The sequence below is a fragment of the Diabrotica virgifera genome, chromosome 3 (assembly GCF_917563875.1).
Source record: "Diabrotica virgifera virgifera chromosome 3, PGI_DIABVI_V3a".
In the NCBI taxonomy this organism is placed as follows: Eukaryota; Metazoa; Arthropoda; class Insecta; order Coleoptera; family Chrysomelidae; genus Diabrotica; species Diabrotica virgifera.
Window position 1 is genome coordinate 238239963 of NC_065445.1, and position 18769 is coordinate 238258731.

The following is an 18769-nucleotide window of genomic DNA, read 5'->3' on the forward strand; positions in this document are numbered from 1 at the left end:
TAAAAAACAAAAAATTCAAAAATAACTGCACGAAAATGAGAAATTGGCGGCAAAATATCTTATTTCTAATTTGCGGGAGAAATCTTACAGGAATCTAATAAATTTATCATCGGTTTAAATATAAGTCAAACAATATTAAAGTATTTTCCTTATTTTTATTGAATACGGCGTAAAGTAAATAAAAACGTCTATCCAATAAAAAGAAATCGGGAACTTCACACCTGACTAACTTTTTCTCCCGACAAAAACGCAACAGCCGAAGATCCTTAACTTTTTTTACGTGCGTCTGTAACACTTCCGGTATCTTTCCAATAAAATTGGGGCGAAAGTGACTCGATTGAGATGTTCCCGAATTTCCGGGGTTGGGGAGGAGGGAAGTTTTTCACGTTCCTGCCATTCAGTATCGGTAAGTGATCGGTAGTGAATTGGGGTCGGAATTCCCTTTCAGAAAACCAGACAGAAAAATCTTTCTCTCTACGTCCTCAACCGTCTGCAAACTTGGAATTCCTTTAAGAGATTTTTTACTTGCCGATCGTTCACTTTAACCCACTTTTTTCGTGGGAAGTGTTTATCTCTACTCGATCTGGACTTATTTTGATTGGTTTTCTTTGTATGAACCACGACTTTATATCAATTATTTTAATAGCATTAGTTTGTAAAAATATAAATATTTTACTAATTATTGTATCAACCTTTTTATAGGCACATAGTTAACATAACATGTTTTCCTACGTCTAGTAGTCCAGGGTAATAAGGTTTTTTCCATGACACTTGAACAACCAGGGCACTGAAGAGTTTTTTCGACAAGTAATACCTATAAGAGCAAATTGTAACTATTTCCTGCGTAGGATCTGGCGGCCATTTTTATTTATAAACAATTAAGTGTCAAAAAATGGCATTTTTCACTTTTTTTTTTCAAATCAATGGAAAACAGGGAAACTTATGGTTTTTTTAGTACAAACAACTTCAAGATTACGGAAAAAGCATTAAAATGATGTATTACAAAGTTTGATATACCCATTTATTGTTAATATAATTGCGAAAAAAGGTCGAAATTGCAAAAAAAAAATTATTTTTGCATTAACTGTTGTAAAAATTAGTGGAAAGCTTTGAAATTTTTGTCAAATAAGGGTTCTTTGGTGCTTAATATGTGATAAAAATTTCAAAGAATTTCATTGAATTGTTTAAATTTTATTCAAATTGTTTATCCCAGAGAGCATTTTTTTGCAATATCATAAGTCAGAAGAAAATGATGTTAGAACCATTCCACAGGTGTCAAATGAAAGAGCATGAGCTATATTTATAACTTGGTTTAAAAAAAAGTGAATAAAAAATGCATTTATTAGTAATAAATAATTATGCAAAAGTATCGTAAATCTTTTCTTATAAACTTTTTATTTTGTTATATAAGAAATTATATATATTTATTACAATTTTTTATCAATTATGATATAGGTAACATTACTTGGTAGTTGTGCACTTAAAACAGGGTAAAAAAGTTAATTTTTTTGGAAAAAGTTATTCAAAAAGTTTATAAAGAAAAATTGACGATACTTTTGCATAATTATTTATTACTAATAAATGCATTTTTAATTCACTTTCTTAAACCATGTTGAAAATGTAGCTCATGATCTTTCAGTTGACATCTGTGGAATGGTTCTAGGCTCTAGGGTAATTTTTTTCTGACTAATGTTATTGCAAAAAATGCTCTCTGGGATAAACAATTTGAATAAAATTTAAACAATTGAATGAATCGCTTTGAAATTTTTATCATATATTAAGCACCAAAGAACCCCCATTTGACAAAAATTTCAAACCTGTATACTAATTTTTACAACAGTTATTGAGAAAATATTTTTTGCAATTCCGACCTTTTTTCGCAATTATATTAACAATAAATGAGTATATCAAACTTTGTAATACGTCATTTTAAAGAATTTTCCATAATCTCGAAGATATTTGTACTAAAAAAATCATAAGTTTCACTGTTTTCCGTTGATCTAAAAAAAGGGGAAAATACCATTTTTTGACAGTTAATTGTTTATAAATAAAAATGGCCGCCAGATCCTACGCAGGAAATAGTTATAATTTGTTCTTATAGATACTACCTGTCGAAAAAACGCTTCAGTACCCTGGCTGCTGAAGTGTCACGAACAGGGTATATTTTTGTCTTATTACCCTGGCCTATAGATATATAGCATTAAAAATGTTACTTAAAATAATGACAACTAAATCTGAGTTAAGAAGACCAGAAATCAATAGAAAAAGAACAAAATTCTTACTGGAAAACATCGGTTTTTTACAATAATTAAAAAAACATACAATAAGAACACATTATTAAAAGCAATATAAAAAAATACATGGAGTTACAAATGAACATCTCTTAATTGTATCGTTCGCGGTACCTGTTCCGTACTTGTCCAGGATTACTTCGCATGCGCACTTTAAAAATCGCATGCGCACTTTAATAAAAAGAACGCTCTTTTTTAAAGTGCGCATGCGAAGTAATCCTGGACAAGTACGGAACAGGTACCGCGAACGATACTAATATAATCGAAAACATTTTCGGTTGCATTCAGGAACTCCAGGAATCAAAAACTCCACGGAACCGCTTTGGGGGGCATTCTGCAACACTGTGACGGACGGTCTCTCGTTGCGCAACACAGTTACACTAGGAGTAGCTTTTCCCCATCTATGTCAGCTGTCAGCACATCTACCGCTGCTTGTTCTCATTATTTCGGGGCAGTTCAAAGCTTGGCGGTTTCTGATCGATACAGGCTATTTGGTCTGCTTCCTGTGGTGAGTCGCTCCCCCATTGTCTTCTCCAAGCGTTGGTGAGGTCGAAATGTTCCTGATGTAAGAAGGTGGCCCTTAACAATGAAGAATATCTGGAGCTCAGTCTGTTCATTTCAAGTTTATCAAGCTTATCATAGCGGATGGGTAGTTGATGGTTAGCCTGAATTTTTCGAAATTCTCTGAGAAAAAAATTACTTCTTCGTAGTTTGTGACTCAGAATGGGAGACCAATAACCAACAGCTGACAATTTACTCCCAGAAGTATTAATTTACCGCAGGTTTATCCGAATTTACCGCAGGTCAGTAATACCTAAAAAATGATTTTCTGTCCTTCGCAAGCAGTGATTCTTACAACCAGAAGGGTCTAAGAACATCTAGTCTTTGAAACAAATATCAACGAAGTGATGAAAAACACGATGAAGTAAACATACAAAAGAGGAATTAAAACAAGATGATCGTAAGAAAGATGGAATCTTCGATATCTTCTCTCCAGGATCGCCTTGGTCTACCTCGTTTTCTTTTAGTAGGTGGGGTCCATTTTTCTATTTTTTTTTGCCATCTATTTTCAGTCATCATCTGAAGGTGTCCATATTTCCATACCAGTTAAAGTCTTTTGGCTTTCCACTTGGAATATTCTAATAGGTACTCCAGAAGATAATGGTTTCTTCCTCTAATGCATTACCTAATCTCTTTGGTGATATACAAATATTGTTCTTACAGGTTGTAAAACCAACCTGTTAACAAATATATCAAATGCATGTATATTCTTAAATATTAAACAAATTAATTACTAGATTTTAACCTTTTTTATGCTTGTTTTCTGTTCAGAGCTAAATCTATTAACAAATTTTAATCTTTTGAAATATGGTCCCTGCGCAGACTGCCGAGAAAATTATAGATCGACAGAATATGAAATGAGTAAATATTAGTAGAGTTTACCTGAAATAAAATAAGACTGTATCTTTAGGTCATATCTTAGGAGGATAATGATACACCTTTCAGCATCAAATCCTGGACGGAAATATAGAGAATAACAGAGTCTGGGACATAAAAGGATATCATGGCTACATAACATTCGTCAAAGGACACGAATTCATAGTTTTAAAATACTTCACAATGCTGCTAAAAATAGAATAATTTTATCATTACTGCTTAACATCTGATCTGACAAGACAACGGGGAAGACCTATGCAGAAATACATGACATCTTAAGAAGAAGATCACTCTTAAGTGTGGTGTATTTGTATATTTATCTACCTTGTTGTAGGTACTATTAGTAATTTTTTTAATTAATCTGGAGCCTGTTGCTCCATGTTGTTAATGGTATAATTTCTTAAAATTTGCAATATTAGGACCCCCTCTCAACTTTCCCGCTTTTCTCACCTTAGTATTATTGTGTTTTCAATTTTATCAATCAAAGGCAAAATAAAAATTAAATTAAATTTTTTTTAAATAACGCGGGCACATAAATTTGATACACCCTGTATATTGAGCTGTAAATATTTATTAGAATTTAGTTTGGATGTAAGTGGATTTCTCTTTTTAATAAGCTTTCCGATGAACCATTAAAGACTTTTGTGAATAATTAAAGTGAAAAGGACGATGTATTTAGATTTAAAATGGAAATAGTTTGTTTATTACGAGAACTATAGAATCCACAGGTAGATGTAATTATCACTTTCTGGGAAAGTGGTTTAAAAAGAAAATTTGGAATTTTAATATTTGTTTCAACCCGAGTAAATGTTGTAGAGTTTCCCCGAAAGTAATTAAGGATGGTCGGAATAATTTTGAAAATGACTGTTTGTTTGTCGAATGGAAAAGTCGATGTTTCTGATTCTTGGCAATGTGGAAGGGGAAAAGTGGATTGGATGATTGAGAGAGTTTGAAAAAGAAGTCATTATGTTTTTGGCATCGCTGAGAAGCAGTTCGACGTTTTCGTGAATAGATAGTTAGCAAGTACCAGTGGTTTTTTGATAGTGGAGAATAGTGTTGAAAAGTGGAACGAGAGACAGATCAAATTAAGACGAAATACCTCTTTGATTCTGTATTATTGTGAGAAGGAGAGCAGAGAATTTTTGGAGTTTTGTTTGAATCGAGTACGTGTCAAAAGAGGCCCGGCTTGTTGGAGAATTGGTGCTGGTATGCTGATAGTTTTGAAGCTGGAGAACGGAGAGGGCTTTGATGAGTAGCCTTTGACATAGTCAACGAGGGAGAGCTGTTTTTGGGTCACGAGAAGACATCAGAGTGATTGAAGCAAAAGGTCAGTCAACTTACGTGAAAGATATTTTTATGTTCGGAAACTAAAATTTTGAGTAAAAGCATATGAGTTAAAATTCCAATATTTCTAAAAAGTAAATAGGAAGTATAGCTAATCTTGCGAATACATAAATTTGTTTTGTTTAGTTTGTTTTACCAAAGTCATCGGGAACAATCCGATAAATTGTTTTTTTAACTATAATAAATTTAAGTGGTAAAAATATCATTCGGACATCTGTGTCCACAGGTTTTTAGATTTGATAGATTTTAGAGTATTGATTTTGATAAATAAAAGACAATTCTGTATTTTTATTTTAATATTTTGCTTTATTTCTTTTCCCTATTTTATCCCGATTAGGATCAACTAAGAGATACTGAACCCACGAGAGAAGATAAGTATAACGTGAGATAATTTGGATTTTTTTTAATAGTATAAAAAGGCACCCTGAGATTTTTTATTCAATTTTTATGTATGATTTGCGGCAATTAAATAGTTAATCAAATAAATAATAATTAATATAAAATTAATAAGAAGCAGATCATAGCAGTATATTAGTGTGTTTTACTAATTTTTTGGGCTAAAATTACTATGACCAATCTAAACATATGTTCTAATTAAAATATGACTGAATAAAAACTTTTCGATAAACTTTTTCGCCGAATTTGTTAAGATTCACTCGAAGATGAACTCAATCAAACCCATAGTTCCTTTGTCTTGGCTGCACAGCCACGAAGCTCACGAAAATTACCCTTGATCACCGGATATGACGTGAAAAACAATTTACTAATCATCAATCATATATTTATGAATATATAAGTGAATAATTCGTTTATTGGACCAATTGATTCTCGTTCACTGCCATTGTATTGTGTTCTCTTTCTATTAAACATAATTATATCAAACGTATTCGCTGTGTATGTGTAGATATATGTTTGGGAGCACAGACTCGATTCAGAGCAGAGCAGGAAGCTACTTCTAAAGGGTAACATCAATATTGGTCATATCCTCATCGTTCAATAATCATTCTGGTTTATTAATTTTTATTTATTGTTGCTGCTGATGTTCGAGTTAGTCGTTCAAGTGCAGAGGCGTAGATTAAATGATTTGTCTGCCGATTACAATCAAATACACACACATATGTAGAACAGGGATGAGTGCCCTAATAACCGGCAAAATAACACAAAAGATGGAAAACATATTAACCTGTGAGATAGTACAAGATAGAGCTAGTTCCTATACGTGGCTAGTTATCTTCAGTCATTTTTTTTTGGCTTGGACTATAGTCATTCAGCCAGTCTCAATCAAAAGCAAATGTATTAAAGATACATATTGCCAATTAGTGAAACATGGTTATTATAATATTACAATTTTTTACTTCTTATTTTACCTACTTATTACAGCTAATGTACATACTATGTTAATAAATATTATAAATATATTATACTTAATGTTTATCAGGAACACATAGTGTATACATTTTACAAATAAAATTATTAATGTTAATATTTAAAATAAATGCATTCTTTTTGTATTTTTTTTTTGTTTTTTTGTTTTGTTTTTTTTTGCTTTGTTTTTTTGTTTTGTTTTTTTTTGCTTTGTTTTTTTGTTTTATTTTTTTTTGTCACTACGATAAGATATCAACCCAGTTCAACCCCTCGGAGGTTTAAATCCTCTTAGTGATTTTTTAAAAAAAAAATTTTTATATTTTTTTGTATTTTTTTAGTTACTAGATTATTTAAGACTTGTCATAATTGTATGTATAACGTCGAAAAACGTTTTATTAATGTCCAATGTCGGTTCGGCTGAGACAAATAAACGTCAAATTGAAATATAAACGTCAGATAAACTTAATTTCAAACTAAAATTGTGGCTTATTAAAGCAGATTGTGTAATGGTCGGCAGTTATCCCTGAGCGAGAAAAGTTATCTTTGTTGTATTTGTCCCATATCAACTCCAAATTGTAGGATTTTTCCTTTATTCTGAGACGACGAGCTGGCCAAATACCCCAGGTAGGTGAGACCAAAAAACCAAAGAAGAAGAAGAAGGCACACGTAACCTAATAAAAATGTAATAAAATTAGATTAGGAATAACGTCATATGTGCAATTATGACTTAAGTCAACTATCTCTTAAGTTAACGTCTAAAGGTTGAAACTCTCGATAGTGGTAACGTAATTTAAATTAAATTCTAGGATTCTACCGATGTCCACCTCTGCTTCTTTCATTTCATTTTATTTCCCAACGTGTTATGTTTTCCATCTTTTGTATTATTTTACTGGTTATTAGCGCGCTCGTCACTGTATAGGTCTATGAGCAATATTTTTTACTTTTCGACCACTTTTGTAGGGGGCTCCGCGGAATATCACCAAATTTTAGTATATTATTGTACCTTAAAAAAGGAGCCTACTAGGTGCCCCTGGGCCTGAGATATGCCCCTCCAAACAGTCAAAAATAGCCCTTTTTACCGTATATTTGAAGAGCCCGGTGAACCGATTTTAGCGCAAGCTCTCATTTTTCGTGCTATAATGTCAACTTTTTGATGAAATACTTTGCAAAACCACAAAAGATACGTTTTCGTCCAAGTTGAGAGGATCGAAAAGGAACAAATGTAAATTAAAATCCATCTGGTATATTCGAAAACACGGCCGTTTAAAAATCGCCAGTTTTTCGAAAATCGCAATCTTCTAAACTGATAGGACTTTTCCCTGACAATCTCAAATTGCATATAAATTTAGGTGCAGGTAGTGCTATTGGTAGTACAACAATCCCTACTTATTGGATTTCTTGGCCCAAGCCTTTAGTTATTTTTTTTGATCGCCTGAAAATTGAGCTTTTTGCTTCGTAATAAAGCCAACACGCGTTGTCGTTAATCATTTATCTCATCTGTTTGATTACTCTTCAATATGAGAACTCGATATAGATACAAAATACTAAATTTTAAGCATTTAAGGAAGCCTCTAGGTCCTAGGTGGTCAAGAACCAAAGTTGTGGCACTTTTAATTTTAATTTTTTATTTCAGAAAATATCTGAACTAAAATATCTCATTGTTATTATTCAATAATAAATTGTATGTCTAACTCTTGATAAAAAGTAATTTTTATAAACATACTAAATAAAAACCTTAATGATAATCTATTTCAAACATAAATATTCTCTACTTATAAAGAAGAAACTTCTCATTGTATAAACCGTTCCCTGCAAATTACCTCCTAGATTGATTATTATTATTATTGTGGGTATTAAAAAGACGTCATTTTATATCTAAATCATAATTATCTTAGTCACAAATAATCATTGCTTGCTATAACAATTTATTCAACAGTGAAAAAAGACGAAACAATGGAATTGTCGTTACTGGTATAGCCAAAACAATTTCAAGCAATTATAATCAAATATATTGTTTAAATGTTTATAAATGTACATAATTTTTAATTTATAGTTTTTCTTATACTTAGAAGAATTAGCTATATGATCAATTTCGATCAAGACATCAAGGTCACGGTACATTGGACAAATCCGTATCTTGTTAATTATAGAATTTGATACACATCACACATGATATTCATAATCTTTGTGTATTAGTTTTTTAATCGTTAGCAAGTGTTGAATTCTTATGGAAAAAGAGCTTGTTTGATACTTTTTGAAGTAGGTAACTTTAATAATAATAAGCAGTATGGATGGGCCATATTTTCAGAGTCTGATTTAAGTCACGTTTTTATCAGATAGATTCCAGTTGTCGGGGTTTGTTTTCTTCTATTGTTTCTTTGATTAGATTAAGACATGTATTGATAATGAATTTTCCTTTATTTTTGTGAGTTCTGCAATTATATCAGTTTCTCTGCTTCCCTTGTTATTTTCCATGTTTTCATGTTTTTTCTTATTTGACGATCACTAAGCTATGTTCTCCACCTTGCATCTCCGTCGCATAACTGTACTTCTAGCACTGTCCCATAGTATTACTTTTCACACATTTGGTACCCTTCTTAATTTTTTTACTATTTCACCCATGATCAGGTTAAACAACAGAAGACTCAGTGAATCTTATCAACCCCTGTCTTATCCCGTTGCAAGCTTCAATAGGAATAGTTGCTTTTCTTCTACGTTTACTTTTATTGTGTTTTTCTGGTAGATATTTTCGATCATTTTAATTATTCCTACAGGTACTTCTCTTGCGTACAATAAAATGTATAACGACCTTTGATTTGACATTTAACATTTAGGAGTTAAAACAATAAAAAAAGGAAAAGATGGTTTTGCTTGTTTTTGATTCAGAGGGATGCACAATCGCTGGACAGTGACGGTTTAAGGCATCATGGGGCCCTAGGCGGCCATAAGTAGTAGGTCCCTTTATATCGACCATTTACTTAAAACAAATTTACAGATATTTATGTTGTTTGGGAAGTAGTTACTCCAAAAATAACTTACGATAATGTAAAAAAGATCATGTTTCTTTTTTTTACATTTCGCAACAACTTCTCATTAATATTCCATAGCTAATATGCCAAAGAAAAAAAGGAATATATACTTTTTGATTTATTTGCGAGTGAATATGTTCATTTTTCAAGAAAAAAAAACACCTTTTTAGACGGTTTTCTCAAACAACTCCAAAATTAAGTATTTTATCGAAAAAATATTCTTAGAAAAGATATAGCGTATACAAAATTTAAAAAATGGTGTATGTATGAAGTATGTATAAGCAGAACTGGAGCTAATGAAAAGTAGATTCTTATTCGACAAATTCCAAATCAAATATTTCAACGTAAATTACCAAAAAATGAAGCACTTTTCGGTGAAAAATCATCACAACTTTCTTAAAGTGTTAAAACAGTCTTATTCCTGTTTTTTTTAACAAGTTTCAAGTATCAAAATTAAGCCAGTAAAACTTAAAATAATGTTAATTCCTTCTTTTGGCACAAAAATCTTGAAAATTTATGAATATCTTGAAAACACTTATAAGTAGGCATATTATTTATATGATCTGTAAGTTTCACCGGTTTACAGTGCTTATATTTCAAAACATTGGGATTTAAAGTAAAACAAATTTTTTGAAATTTTGAAAAAAAATGTCTTTTTTTTCAAAATAACTTAAAAATTATTAGTGGTACCAAAAATCTTAAAGAGTAAAAAATATAGGTTTTGATTTTCTGAATATTTCAGATTTTTGCTTTTTTGGAAGATAAAAATTGGTTAAGATATGACTGTTCAAAATTTGCATACCCTGGGTAGATAGTTTTTCATTTATTAAAAATTAATAAATGAAAATAGTTTATATCCTTGTGGAATCGGTACTCACCGGAGGGACCGCAGACGTTCGGATACAATTAGCGTCTCTTTGCAAAAACAATGACGACTTTGCTAAATAACAAGACATTTACTTAACACACACACTACCCACTACACTAGGTACCTGATTGGAAAAATCCACTGTACCATGCCAATGGCCATTAGTTGTCGAGGCATTAAGCTAAATAAAAAAAATTGCATACACTCGTGATTAGTGACTTGTTCAAGCCATTTCTACTACAGCCCTTTTATAAATAAGCACTTTATACCGATAAAACTTACAGAGCATATAAACAATACATAAGTAAAGTAGCTTGTGAAGCGGTAAGGATTCAGTTCATTTGGGATGCTAATTAGGGGGTATTTTCACCAGTTTTTTTTAACCAAAAAATGGGATCAGCTTTATTCTGAGCGTATCTTGCTCACTTTTTATGATAGAAATTTTTTTATAAAACAAGAATAATGCTTTTTTTAAAACATTTAAACAAGTTATGATGAGTTTTTCATAAAAAGTGTTTCATTTTTTGATTATTTCACGTTGAAATATTCGATTTGGAATTTGACGAATAAGAACCTACTTTTCATTAGCTACAACTCTGCTTCAACTGGGTCTACAGACTGTACCTGTAGACATACACCATTTTTTTTAAATTTTTTAAAAGCTATATTTTTGCTAAGAATATTTTTTCGACAAAATACTTACTTTTTGAGTTATTTGCGAAAAACCGTCTAAAAACGTGTTATTTTTTGTTGAAAAATGAAGATATTCACTTGCAAATAATTCGAAATGTATTGACTTGATGAAAAAACTCTACTGAACAAAAGTTGCTTACAATTAGTCAGTTTATCCACTTCCGGACGTATTTTGACGGTATATTTTTAACCTCCGAGAAGGGGTGGACTCAACCGTAGAGCAAAAACACACATTGGCACAATATTACTACTTTTTTATTTGATATGTTAGCTATGCTTATACCAAATTTCATGTCAATCCAAGCTCTTGTTTCAAATCCAAAGGTTCTTTTTGCAATATTTTACCGTGAGTGAATGGACTATTAACGCCAATCGGTGGGTAGAAATTGAAAAAAAAAACGTACCATACCAAAATAATTACCAGCTTTTATCAAAATTTGCTTGCAATAGTGATTACAAAATTGAGGAAATGATTAGAACATGGAATATAAAAATGCCTTTGAAGATAACTGCTTAATTTGTCTTGAAGTCGGTTGCATTTTTCTGATATTTGACAAAAGACAAAGCAAAAACTGAGTTTGATTGGAAATGATAAATTAACGATTTTCTTTTTTTCTTGTCTCAGTTAACCCTATTTGATGTTTTTAACATTTGAATTTTTTTAAATAACGGCTTAAATAATTAAATATTAATTAATGCATTTGTGTGGGATGCGGGCCCCATCAAGTGCCCGGGCCCTAGGCGGCCGCCTAGTCCGCCTAATGGTTAATCCGGCACTGTCGCTGGACAGCTGTTTCCACCATTTCAGGCTTCCTCAAGAGCGCTAGCGTGCAGTCCTTTGAATCGAAAACAGCTCGACCATCTATTTAAGGGGAATTTCAAAGATCATTGAAATTCATATTGGAACGCGATCCAGCGACATCTCTTAAACAAATTGAAAAGTCTCAGATGCAAAATTGACCACTATAATAAAATTAAAATGGTAAATAGTAATTTAAATCTGAGACTTTTCGTGTTGAAAGTTCTTTCTGGTACATCCTTAATCTTAATCTGCGACTTTTACAATTTATAAGACAGCAGACGACGAATATAGAAATCAAAAAGGACTCCACTATATGCAGTCACATTCCGTTTTCATTCGTCTAGGAAAAGGACAGAAAGAAACTTCCTAGTACTCAAATCTGAGTAAAGATAGAAAAGTAAAAGATGGTTTTGCTTGTTTTTGATTCAGAGGCTCCTTTTTGCTCCTTTTCCTAGTAGTCCATTCTTTCACGGTTTTTGCTCTACATTTTAAAGAACCGCTTGGATTGACATGAAATTTGGCATTCGTAGTGCTTACATGTTAAAGAAAAAAAGTGATATTGTGCCGATGTGTGCTTTTGCCCTGGGGGTGACTTTCACCCCCTGTTGGGGATGAAAAAGTATATGTCCAAAATAAGTCCGGAAATGGGTAAACTGACTAATTTGAAGTAACTTTTGTTCTATAGAGCTTTTTCGCCAAGTCAACACTTTTCGAGTTATTTGCGACTGAATATGTTCATTTTTCAACAAAATAACCACATTTTTACAAGGTTTTTCGCAGATAACTCAAAAAGTAAGTATTTTGTCGAAAAAACGTTCTTAGCAAAAATATATCTTATAAAAAAGTAAAAAAATGGTGTACGCGTTAGGTCTCTGGATCTCGCAGAACCAGAGTTATAGCCAATGAAAAATAGATTTATATTCACCAAATTTCAAATAGAATATTTCGACGTGGAATATCAAAAAAATTAAGCACTTTTTGGGGAAAACCCATTATAACCTTTTAAAGTGTTTTAAAAAATCTTTATTTGTTTTTACAAAAAGTTTCTAGCATTAAATTTAAGCAAGTTACGCTCAAAATAAAGTTGGTCCCTTTTGTTTTTGCAAAAAAAAATCGGAAAGACCAACCCCTAATTAGCAACTTAAATGAAATTAATCGTTACCGCTCCACAAATTATTTTACTTATGTTGTGTTTATATGATGTGTAAGTTTCATCGATTCAAAGTGCTTATTTTTAAAAAAATTTGGTTTCAAAGTTAAATTTTTAAAAATTTAAATTTTGAAAAATATGCTTTTTTTCAAAATAACTTAAAAATTGTTAGAGATACCAAAAATCCCGAAAACCAAAAAAAGTCAGAGTTGCTTTTCTGAATATCATGTATTTTTTTGTTTTTCTGTTAGACAAAAATTGATTAAGATTTGGTGTTTCTAAATTTGCATACATTCGTGATCAGTGACTCGTTCAACCCCTTTTAACTACTGCCCTTTCAATAATAAGGACTTTGAACCGATGAAACTTACAGATCATATAAACAATATATACACGAGTCAAGAAACTTGTGAAGTCGTAACGATTAAGTTCATTTAAGATACTAATTAGGGGATGATTTTCTCGATTTTTTTACCAAAACCAAAAAGGACTAACTTTATTTTGAGCGTAACTTGTTTAATTTTGATGCTAGAAATTTTTTTTGTAAAACAAAAATGAAGCTTTTTTTTTAAACACTTTAAATAAGTTCTAATGAGTTTTCCCCGAAATGTGCTTCATTTTTGGTTATTTCACGTTAAAATATTCCATTTGGAATTTGACGAATATGAACCTATTTTTCATTAGCTATAACTCTGCTTCTACTAGGTATAGAGACGTGATGTATTTTAAATTTTTTACAGGCTATATTTTTTCTAAGAATGTTTTTTCGACAAAATACTTACTATTTGAGTTATTTGCGAAAAACCGTCTAAAAGCGTGGTTATTTGGTTGAAAAAATGAACATATTCACTGCCAAAAACTCGAAAAGTATCGACTTAGTGAAAAAACTCTATAGAGTAAAAGATACTTAAAATTATCCAGTTTATCCATTTCCTGACTTTCTTTGGACGAATATTTTTTCACCCCCAAGAGGGGGTAAAAACCACCCCCAAGAGGGGGTGAAAACCACCCCCAGGGCAAAAGCACATTACGGCACAATATCACTTTTTTTCTTTGACTTGTTAGCTATGTGTATGCCAAATTTCATGTCAATCCAAGCGGTTCTTTAAAATTTAGAGGTTTTGCAATATTTTACCGTTAAAGAACGGACTATAGACGAATGAAAACGGAATGTGATTGCATATAGGAGAGTCCTTTTTCTTTTCTATATTCGTCGTCTTCTGTCTTAAAAATTGTAAAAGTCTCAGATTAAGGATATACCAGAAAGAACTTTCAACACGAAAAGTTTCAGATTTAAATAACTATTTACCATTTTAATTTTATTATAGTGGTGAATTCTGCATCTAGCATCTGAGACTTTTCAATTTGAATAAAAAAAGTGTTGTAATTTAGTGGATATAGTCATCTAGTTACGTAAAATTCGCAGTCGTTCAATTAAAATGGCTTTAATGAGTAATATCCAAGTTACAAATTACAGAAAGTGACTCGGAATAAATTACAACTATGATACACATTATACTATCTAAAAAAACCTGTTAATAACCAACAGAACGTTGATACACCGGATTGAAACGTTTACTTATTGATTTTTGAAGGTCGCGGTGATGGGTAATCATCAATCAACCGTAAGTGAATAGATTAGCGGATATTTTCTTGAATTACAGTGTGCTATACCTTCATTGACGAAGAAAATCGTCGATGATGTGTAATTTGCCCAGGAATTTTATGGGTATGAGATATGTTGTGAAAATACTATATTTTACGGAGCTGGAATTTATGGAACATTAAAAATTCTTTTAATAAAAGTGAAATTTGGGTTATACGAGTAAGTAGATAATTGTTGGAATACTTTGTTGTTTCATGTCTTGGCAATCTTTTAACAGAGTCAAAGAATTCAATGTCTTTTACCTGATTTACTCAAAGAAGGGAAAAGAGGAGGAAGCAGAGAACTGTCACTGTCAGATGTATGTATGTTTACGAAACTGACCTTAATTATAGACTGGGAGGAAGTCTCAAATTTTTACGGTGATTTTAGGACGGATTATATGAATTTATCTTGGTAGATAGTACTTATTTGATACCAAAAATGTCTGTCAGCTGCCGCGCCACCGGGGCTTTTAGGCAAGAAAAGATAAAATATGAAAGTAGATGGAAAAACCCTACAACTTATATGTCAAATATTTATCTCCGTGCCTTACATCCATATATGGCCTAGTGGTTAGAATACCTGGCTCCTGATTTTCACATAGGCGAGTCAGGTTCGATTCCCGGTGTCGGAAATCCTTTTTGTTTTAAAATTGACATTTCAATTTGAAAAATAAATGTTTTTATAATACCACGTTTTTATTATTTATAAACGTAAAACCAAAAGTCTAAAGACCAACCAAAAGTCTTAAACCAAAAGTCTAAAGAAAAATTGTTAAGATGGGAACGCAAGATTTTAAGAATACTCGGAGGAAAGAAAACAGAAGATGATATTTGGCGAACAAATAAAGAGATATATGAGATCTACACAGAACCAACTGTGGCGACACGCTTTAATTACTATTTTTGCTAATTTTATTTTTTAATAACTTTTCTCAAAACGAAATAATCTGGGTCATATAAAATTCACATTTAATATACAAACCAGATGCTAAGAAGGGCCCGTTAAGTTTTACGAAACGTAATGTATCCCTAACAATATGTTTTTGGTGTGTTCAGTTTAACAAACTGAATTCCCCATAACTTAATTACCTTATCAGAGCTTATGTCACAACGCACTTTGGAAATGCATTCGAAGACGTTTCTTAAAACTACAGAAAGGTTCTGAGCTTTTAAAACGCCAGATATAGTAATTTATTGCCTTTTCTAGCCATATTGTAAAACCGCAAAAATGATGATAATAGTGTTGTGGTCTCTGCAGTATCGTCACGGCAGGTAGGCAGTTCAGACGCACCCTCGCTGGCCTCAAACAATAAACAACCCTCTTACGAGATGAATAAGCACGCCTTTTAACCAAAAATAAAATAAATATTACTATTCGTTGTTTACACTTGTGTCTTCCAAGCTATTGACTTCGGTGTTCTCCCTTCTGGTATTCTTTCAATATGACCCAGCCACTGCAATCTTCTTCTTTTTATGATCATACCTATGGTTGATTCTGTGTAGATCTCATATATCTTTTTATTTGTTCGCCAAATATAACCATCTTCTGTTTTCTTTCCTCCGAGTATTCTTAAAATCTGGCTCCTGACTTTCACACAGGCGAGTCAGGTTCGATTCCTGGTGTCGAAAATCCTTTTTGTTTTTAAAATTGACATTTCGATTTGAAAAGTAAATGTTTTTATAATACCACGTTTTTATTATTTATAAACGTAAAACCAAAAGTCTAAAGACCAAAAGTCTTAAACCAAAAGTCTAAAGAAAAATTGTTAGGTTGGGAACGCAAGAGTTTAAGAATACTCGGAGGAAAGAAAACAGAAAATGGTTATCTTTGGCAAACAAATAAAGAGATATATGAGATCTACACAGAACCAACCATAGATATGATCATAAAAAGAAGAAGATTGCAGTAGCTGGGTCATATTGAAAGAATACCAGAAGGAAGAACACCGAAGTCAATAGCTTGGAAGACACCATGCTATAAGAAAAAGAAGGGGAGGTCTAGAAGACGATGGCGACAAGCGGTTATAGCGGATTTGGAAGAAAATAATGTCCGGAATCGGAGAACCATATCACTCAACAGAAAAAAATGGAAAGAAATAACCGAGCTATGAGCCTAAATGGCCTGTTTCAAAGCTCTCTATTGTATATACAAAGTATTATTATTTTCACACTAAATAGACATGTATACCTATGAATAGTAAAAACAAATAAGTACTCTATACTAATGTCCAATAATTAGTGCATTGCGGAGAATATTATCCTCTTGATATATTCTATAATTACTTCTGATAGCTATAAGCCAAACTTAATGTTCTCAAGTTATATTTCATCTGGCTGGATGTAAGGTATTAATGTTGATGATTCATTTAAAACATGGTTATGGGTATTCCGTGTATAAAAACGCAAATATTAACTATAAGGATATACTCTGATTAGTCTTAATTGGAAATAACTCCGGTAATAGTCGATCTAATCAACGAAAATGACAAAAAAATTACAAATGGGTAAATAATTATGGCTTGATTATAATTTAGATAGGTAGGTAGATAGCAGGTTTGTGCTAATAAGTGTAAAAGAGGATTCTGAGAAATATGGTAAGTAACATTCACGTGGTTACACGGTTGGATTTGTAATAGATACTTAACGTACATTTTTAGCCTTTAACTGAGTGATGAATTCAATATTATAAAAAATATAAATATTTTAGAATCTTATTCATTGTTTACTTCATACAGCATATCTCTATCATATCATTTTAACCTTCAAACGGGCGCGTTGTCGTAAATTTTACGACAAAGACATGTGATTAGATCTCTGCTCATATCACAAGGTCTAGTGCATCAAGTTTCTATGTTTGTGAGGTTCGGTATGTTTCTAAACTAAGAACTACAATTGATCTGACATTACAGAGTTATTCTAGATTAAAATAAAACCAAAGGTGGAGTAGACACTGTAAACAAGAATACTCTAGGACACGATAACAAATAGATGGTCATGTGTTTTCTACAATCTGATAAATATTGGCGGCATACATGCTCAAATCTTATAAACATTGGCCTGTCCAGCCGAGACTCCTAAATATGGAAGAGTTTTCCTGAAAAATTTGGTATTGAGCCTAATGAAAGAGCATGTGGCGACACGCTTTAATTACTATTTTTGCTAATTTTATTTTTTAATAACTTCACATTTTAAAAATTCACATTTAATATACAAACCAGATGCTAAGATGTTTTACGAAACGAAATGTATCCCTAACCATATGTTTTTGGTGTGTTCAGTTTCACAAACTGAATTCCCCATAGGTGTGTTCAGTTTAACAAACTGAATTCCCCTTAAATTAATTACCTTATCAGACCTTATGTCAACGCACTTTGGAAATGCATTCGAAGACGTTTCTTAAAACTACAAAAAGGTTTTGAGCTTGTAAAACGCAAGATGTAGTAATTTATTGCCTTTTCTAGTCATATTGTAAAACCGCAAACATGATGACCGTGTTGTGGTCTCTGCAGTATCGTCACAGCAGGCAGGCAGTTCAGACGCACCCTCGCTGCCCCAAAACAATAAACAACCCTCTTACGAGATGAATGAGCACGCTTTTTAATCAAAAATAAAATAAATATTACTGTTCGTTTTTTACACTTATTTTTAATTGATTCCGTTAACACCCACCATCGAAGCAAGCATATTATCTTCAGATCAACCCTCAGATATTATTCTCAAGGTGACTTATAGTCGAAGGTTGAACCTACCAAAGAAAAACAAAATGGAAACCCTCTAAAGAGAGATCTGTATCGGTAATGTATACCCGAGAAGAAGAGCTTCTGAGTTTCAATGAAATTATGTTGTTGTCAGTTATTTACATGCAAAAAACATTCTGTCATTGAGGTGGTTTTCAATTATTGTAAGAATGAGAATGTTGATTGTGACCAATGGTCAGATCCTTTTAAAATATATTTTTAAAGTTTTGTTTATTTTTTTGTAAACAAAAATAAAAAATATTAGTTTAGAATATCGTAAAATATCATTTCCTTATATACTTTTAACAATTTCCCAACATTTTTTCAAAGAAAACATTTATAAAAGACCTAAAATTTACGACACGCGCCCACCCATGTAAATTTAAGAGAAATCTAGGTTATATAT

General features: G+C 31.9%; 1 protein-coding gene across 4 annotated transcripts in view; it reads right to left on the bottom strand.

Moving 5' to 3' along the window:
• The window catches only part of LOC114332157 (homeobox protein cut), a 366341-nt gene that overhangs the window by 294524 nt on the left and 53048 nt on the right, over positions 1 to 18769 (bottom strand). The gene's annotated exons all lie outside the window — the stretch shown is intronic.